Source organism: Coenobita brevimanus, unplaced genomic scaffold (genome assembly GCF_032717465.1).
Source record: "Coenobita brevimanus isolate Jiangsu-jjx unplaced genomic scaffold, ASM3271746v2 jjx.HiC_scaffold_3010, whole genome shotgun sequence".
NCBI classification, from domain to species: domain Eukaryota; kingdom Metazoa; phylum Arthropoda; class Malacostraca; order Decapoda; family Coenobitidae; genus Coenobita; species Coenobita brevimanus.
Window position 1 is genome coordinate 1 of NW_027643994.1, and position 7,794 is coordinate 7,794.

Sequence of the window (7,794 nt, forward strand, 5' to 3'; positions counted from 1 at the left end):
AGATGATCCATAATATTTTTCGTTGCGATTATAATATCGCCAAGATAAACAAATATTCCTTGTCCTAAAATTCCGGACAATACATAATTCATAAGACGCTGGAATGTGCCTTGGGCTGTCCTCAGTCCCATCGGCATCCTCGTATATTGGTAGTGGCCTCTATTTGTGGAAAAGGCAGTGTATTTACGTGACTCCTCTTCAACCGGTATTTGATAATAGCCATTCAGTAGATCGATAGTTGAGAATATATTATTCTCCGGTCTAATATTCTGTAGAACGTCGCTTAGCAATGGCACGGGAAATCGGTCTGGGATTGTGTGATTGTTTAGTTTACGGTAATCTACTACTGCACGCATTTCTCCATTTCGTTTGGGCACGAAGAAAAATGGGGCATTCCACCGGGAGCCTGAAAGTTCAATAATTTCAAGTTTTAACATTTCATCGACATACTGATTTGCAAGTGTACGTTGGGAGTGTGGGATGCGGTAGGCTGGCAAGAAAATTGGTGGTGTTTCTGGGTGCACATTAATCTTGTGATTAATCAGGTTAGTACACCCGAATTGTTCTCCGGGTAATGCTATGGTGTCCCTGTGTCTTTCCAGCAGGGTTAACAAATCATTTTCTTCATCAAATTCACCTGAGTGAATTAAATTCTCTTTTATGCTTTCTCTATCCGTAGATTTTATCTCACTTGTCACTCCAGCTATAACTATTTCCTTCACAGGGGCAGGACATTTTTCAATATTAACTATACAAGTCCCCTTTTTCAACTGAACTTCCCTATTCATGTGATTAATTATGAATATCTGAGTTTGCCCTTCGTCATTCATCTGACATAATGCGTTTTCTACTGACATTCCCTTGACTTTACATAATTCTTCTAAGACAAGAACAGTATTATTCCGTAATTTGCTCTTTATGGGAACTTTCATATAGAAATTAGGTGGTATAACTAAATCATTGGTGAGATGGGCTGGAAAAACTGATAAATCAGTACTGTTATCTGGGTCTCTAATTCTGGAGGCTGGGGCTGGTGGTGTGAGTGGATCTATTCACTCGTCTGTTTGTGTTTGTTTGTTTAAGCTTTTAATATTACCAATTCTTTTTGGTTCTCTTTTACTAATCGGTGAGGGCTCTGATGGTATTTCCTCTATGAATTCATTGTCAAAGTCTATTCTATTCATTTGTGGGAGTATAGTTATGTTCTCTGCTCTCATGCATCTTAAGCCCAGTAACATATGAGCTTTAACTGCTAAGTTTTCAACGATATAGAAAAATGCAGAGAATGGTCTTGTAGTCTTTGTGAAACTGATATTTAACCTTATCATACCTTTTACTGTAATTTTTTTCCATCTACCGTATATAAATCTAAATCAGCTTCTTCCAGAAAAGTTACTTTCTTCTTATTTTTAAGAATTCTATTTATTTCTTCATGTGTTATTAAGTTCACTGGAGAGCCTGTGTCTAAAAATAAGGAAACGTTTTGATCCTCACATACAGCTGGTATCAAGATACACTCATTTCCTAACATGCCTCCTATGTGAATTTTAGCCTTGCTTTTCTTTACGTTTGTTCATTTTTTGTCATGACTTGGTCTTCCCCCGATTTGAACATAGACACAATTTTTTCTACTGTTTTGCAGTTACTGGTCCAGTGCCCTTGGCATCTATGAAGCCTACAGTAAGGATCAAATCTTTGTGTCTTTTGTCTATCCTCTTTTCTTTTGATAAAGCATTCGTACCTTGTGTGTCCTGGTTTTGCACAATAATGACATAGAATGGACCCATCTCTTGACTGTGACCTAAGAGGTGACTTCCCATATGTAGTGTTGTTTGTGGCGCGAGATCTGCTCAGGCTGCGCAAAAACTTATTAAACTGCCTGTAGCCTGGTGTTTGTGATCGAACCCTCGACACGTTTAGTTGTTTGCTCTGCCTGCTTTCGGGTCACGATCGATTTTGTTCTCTGTTTGGGGTCGGTGTAGATATTTTCACAGCTGATACTATCTCAGGTACTCTCATTCTACTAGAATGTGCGGGTGTGTCGACCATACCTGCTTTACTGCACTGCATCTCTACCTCGTTCATTAAGTCTAGTAAGCACATGCCTGGGGTGTACGCGATCCTCTTGGTGATCTTAAGGGTCCTATCAGGTAATTTACACAAGGCAGCTACATAACCAATGATGTCCACGACGAGGTCTGGGGACATCTTTCCATCATCTGTTGCTGTCCGCAACAAGGAGAGGGCCTACAAAAGGTACTGGAGCCAACCCACCCCTGAATCACATCATCTTTACTTTTCTGGCCGGAATCGTGCTAAGTCTGTTCTTCGCCCTACTAAAAATAATTTCATCCATACTAAATGCTCTCAACTCTCCAACTCGAATACTTCCCACCCCTTCTGGCACCTTGCCAAAAATCTTTCTAACAACTTTACCTCATCATCCTTCCCTCCTCTTTTCTACTCTGATGGTTCTGTAGCTATTTCTTCTACTGATAAAGCAGATCTCTTCGCACAGACTTTCTCCTACAATTCCACCTTAGATGATTCCGGTGCTGTTCCTCCATCACTTCCCCCCTCTGATTTCCTCATGGCTTACATTAAAATTTCTTCAGTTGATGTATTTTCTGCCATCACTGGCCTCAGTACTAACAAGGCATATGGACCTGATGGGGTCCCTCCTGTTGTTCTCAAGAACTGTGCTTCTGTGCTTACACCCTGCCTAGGCAAACTCTTTCGCCTTTGTCTGTCAACTTGTACCTTTCCTTCTTCCTGGAAGTTTGCCCTCATTCAGCCAGTCCCAAAGAAGGGTGACCACTCCCAACCCTCCAACTATCGTCCAATTGCTTTAACGTCCTGTATTTCAAAAGTTTTTGAGTCAATTCTCAATAGAAAAATTTTAAAGCGTCTTTCCTATCACAACCTTCTTTCCGATCGTCAGTATGGGTTCCGTCAGGGACGGTCCACTGGCGATCTTCTCACCTACCTTTCAGACTCCTGGTCATCCTCCTTTCGGGACTTTGGCGAAAGCTTTGCCATTGCACTTGACATCTCAAAGGCTTTCGATCGAGTCTGGCATAAAGCTTTAATTTCCAAACTGCCCTCCTACGGTTTCTATCCTTCTATCTGTGCCTTCATCGCTAGCTTCCTTTCTGGTCGTTCTATAGCCGCTGTTGTAGACGGCCATCGTTCTTCTAGATCTATCAACAGTGGTGTTCCTCAGGGCTCTGTCCTATCACCAACTCTCTTCCTTTTATTCATCAATGATCTTCTAAGCTGTACATCTAACCCTATCCACTCATACGCTGATGACTCCACCCTTCACCTTTCCATTCGGTTCCCGCAACGCCCATCTCAACAGTTACTTCAACAAACAAGGGATGAGGCTAATGCACACCTAATGTCTGACTTGGCTCGTATCTCTGACTGGGGTAAAAATACTATGGTTGTTTTTAATGCATCTAAGACTCAGTTCTTACACCTATCAACCTGACAAAATCTTCCACAGGTATACTCACTAATGTTTAATAATATTCAGCTTAATCCTGCATCATCCATGAACATGCTTGGGGTTTCATTTACTCGGGACTTGTCTTGGAAAGATCATATTACATCTCTCGTAAAATCTGCTTCCAAGAGATTGGGTGTGCTAAGCCGACTCCGCTCTTTCTTTACCCCTGCACAATTGTTGACTCTATACAGGGGTTTTATCCGCCCCCTGTGTGGAGTACAACTCTCATGTGTGGGGAGGCTCCCCACATACAGCTCTTCTCAATAGGGTGGAGTCAAAGGCTTTTCGTCTCATTAACTCTCCTCCTCTTACTGACTCCCTTCAACCTCTGTCTCTTTGCCACCCTTTTGCATCTTTATCTCTTTTCTATCGCTACTTTAATGGTCACTGCTCCTCTGAACTGTCTGCTTGCATTTCTCCACCTCTACGATAGGCGCGTAACACCCGTCTGGCAGCAAACTCTGATCCCTTTTCTGTCCAACTCTCTAATGCAAGAGTTAACCGTTACTCTCAGTCTTTCATTTATGCAACAGGTCAGCTCTGGAACTTCTCCCTCTGTCTGTATTTCCTGCTGCCTATGATCCCCAGTCTTTCAAACTCAGTGTGTCCAGGCATCTCAAAATGATCGGATCTTGAATTTGGCTCTCTATTGTATTTTGTTTTTCTCTTGGAGGGAACTGTTACTGCGGTCTCATGGCCTTTGGTTCCTTCTTCCTCGCATAAAAAAAAAAAAATGAGTTTTCCAAAGTAACTAACAATGTTCTTTTGATTGTGGAGACATCAGCAGTTATTTCACTAAGCACATGGTTTGTAGTGTACTCCCTTACAAGATCTATAGTCTTATGTAATTCTGGAATTATACCTGGCAAGAAGTTCATATCTCCAGAAAATTTCTTCAAAAATTCAGTTTTAAATTCATCATATGTCCTAGCTTTGAGGAGCTTATCTGATCTCAATAAATTGCTTGCTGGACATCTTTTCTGGCTTATGGAAGATGAAGAAATGGCAATTTTCTCTTGTTCATCGAGGATGTGGCGCTTGATGAACATTTGTTTGCACTGACTGACCAATGAAATGACGTCAATACGATCTTTTCCTGTGCCAGAGAATATTGGGGCAGTTTTATCTTCATGGTAAACATAAAGATGAGGTGGGGAAGTTTGATCCACGGTATTTGTTTCGTTATTCTTTTTCACTGTTTGCTCTGTTAATTTAACTTGGACCTGTTTATCGTTGTGTGAGGGAATGGTGGAATATGATTGGCCTGCACATTGAACTATATCTTGTATATTCTCATAGGTATGCAAGGCAGAAACTAAGTCCTCACTTGCTACGTCAGGGGGGGTTTCCCACTCATCATCATGTGGAAATGACGTATTTGTTTCTTGATCTTTAGTTTGTGTTGAGTTTTGTACAATGGGTGTGTTGCCTTGGTGCTCTCCTAATTGTGAATCTGTTTTTTCATTCATTCATTGCCAGACGCCATGTATCCCAAACGGGGTGGCCAAGGGCTTAGAGTTAATTTTTTTACAGGGAGGGGCACTAATCCTCCACCAACCCCACTTGACACGTAGGGATGCCAACAGCATCTGGTGTTCCCAGGCAGTCACCCATCCAAGTACTAACCAGACCCAACGTTGCTTAACTTCGCTGATCGGACGGGAAGCGGTGTACTCAACGTGGTATGGCCGTTGTTGGGGCTAATTGTTTTTCATCTGGTATTAACGTGGGTGGTGGCGAAAATATCCCTGTCATTAAGGTCTGGTGTTATGAAATATGCCTTTTGTTTATGTCTTAACTAAATAGATGAGTAAATGAGTTGTAATAAATGATAGATAGTGAGTGTATAAGTGTATGTATAGAAATAAGTAAAGGAGTTGAATATACCTAATTTTAGCACTGAGAAGAAATGAGTAAGTATAGTTTCACCCACTTGATACAGATCGGAGAGGGGTGTCGATGCAACTGTCGATCTCGGAAGAAAAATGCAGGGTTGATTGAAGATCTCTTAATAATTCTAGTGCTGTGTTGATGGACGATATTACTCAGGAAATTCCATGGCCTGGTGCTTGTGGTGGTTAACAGCTGTCACCGGCAAACCTCAGCATAGAACGTCGAATTTCCAACTCAATACTGTGGAAATAAATGAGTATGAGTAGGCGCTATGTGAATAATGAGTAATGAGTAGTGGGTGAGAAGTGCCTAGTGTCAGTCACATGCTGCTTGGCGTGGCCTTATGTCAGCAAACTCGCATTGTGATGTCATCTCAGCATATACACATGGTGACGTCAGATTCCCACACTGGTAGCTGTGGTGAGTAACTGAGTAGCGATGCGTAACCTGGATGAAGAAAGGTGAGTAAGATGCGTTATAAATGTGGCTCTGATGTTTTGCTGTGTGTCTTGACCTCTGCGTCAGCGATGGAGGTAGGCGGGAGAGAGTGTTGGGGTTTTGTGTGCTTGTTGCTTTGGTCTTTCTTTTTCTCTACTTGTTTTTTTTTTTTTTATTCTTCTTGCTGCTGCTTGAAGTTACGTGAAGATTATAGAGTTGTTTTGTAGACTTGTAGGCTCATAGGCTTGTAAGCTCATAGGCTGTATTTTGTAGGAATTCACTGTAGAACTGAAGCTAATCTTGTAGAGTCTCGCCTGCTTTTGTAGAAATTCACTGTAGATTCGTAGACGAGGTCCGTACCTTCGCTGCCAACCAAATGTGACTCTCGATTCTTGTAGTAGGAGTTAAAGATGAATACAGGGAGTTTATCTTGATTTATTATCTTCAGAGAAAATCTTAAGTTGAGCAGTGTATGTATTACAGAGACTGAGTACACTAAGTAAGTCTAGTTGGACCCCTCTTCTTGTTCACTCTCTCCACTACCTGTCGGTTCTATAGCTAGCCTCCTTCTGAGCTCTGCTTCCTAAATTCTGGTGTAGCAGGGGTCGTGTCACGTGTGTTACACTGTTGTTGGAATGTTCTAAAAACCTGTGTGTGAATATGTGTGTATGTGTGTGTATGGTCACTAGGCATTGTTCGTATGCTATCTCGCTGATACAGTACCTATATCATCCATACCCTGACTTGCTACTTCCTGTGTATTGTCGACATTTCCTCAGTTACACTTGCAAGATCATTTCCCGTTCCCAGGCTTGCCTGGAGCTCTGTCTCTCTATCTGTTTATCTATCTATCTGTTTTCTATAATTAATTGTATTTATAATATGGAGTCCTAACAGCTACAGTCATTTCACCTTAACTTGGTTCAGATTTCCAGTTCATGCACACCTTCGTGACCTACATCATATTCTAGTTATAATCTAGCATTACAGCTCGGCACTGAAGACATTGGGCTGGCATTTTGGGGCCTTAAAGGGGTATAATATATTCAGGTAAACAGCGGACGATTTTGCTCACCTAAGATAGTTCCCAGTAAAGGGCTAAATTATAAGATTGAGGATAATTATATCGTTCCACATATTAAGCGAACAATTATGACTCTTACCTGATTATCTGCAAGGTTTCTTAAGCTTCAGTGCTCGACTACCTGAGTTTTGAAAGTCAGTGCTGACTGTCTTGCTATTTATTTTGGGCTGGATCAGTACTTCTGTCAGCAGTTGTTGTTTCGACTATTCCTGTGACTGTTACCCATGTTATTAGTTTTTTTTTTTTTTTTTGGATAACAGCAAGTGAGCTCATATCTAATCTTTACTATGGTACCTGGTGCTGGAAAGGGATGCCTTCACGAGGTGACACCGATAACATATAACTGGGCAACTCCACTGACCGGTTATATAAACGTCCCTCATTCCCCTCCCTGTCCCCCGAAAGGTGGATCGTGGACTGCTGCTGGGCAAGATTGACATTCAGTCCATCGGTTCATGTTCAGATGAGCTAAGGTTGCATCAATAACGTCATGACAACAGCAACAACAACAAAAACTACTACTACTACTATTGCTACTACCATCACCACCACCATCACCATTACAGTGATACCACTTTCTCTTTTGAGACATCATAATCATGATTTTCAGTTCTAACTTTACCCTCCTTATGGCCAATTTCAGTCAGCTTATACCCTTCATCCTCGCTAAGGGGCAGCGCCACTATTCCAGTCCATCTCTCTCGTTTATGGCAATCACCGACCTGGGGCCAATGCAATGGCCGAAATGAAACTGTTATCGTATATTCAGGGCTATTGTCCTGATATATGCTGCAGAAACGTAAATCCTTTGCTTTAGACACACACACACACACACACACACACACACACACACACACACACACACACA

The 7,794-nt window shown here is 41.7% G+C and overlaps 1 non-coding gene across 1 annotated transcript; it reads right to left on the reverse strand.

Moving 5' to 3' along the window:
• Window positions 1–5,088: 5,088 nt before the first annotated feature.
• Window positions 5,089–5,207, reverse strand: LOC145390157 (5S ribosomal RNA). Its single transcript, XR_013895583.1, has one exon. It is a non-coding gene; the product is annotated as a 5S ribosomal RNA (ribosomal RNA).
• Between the last annotated feature and the right edge of the window lie 2,587 nt (window positions 5,208–7,794).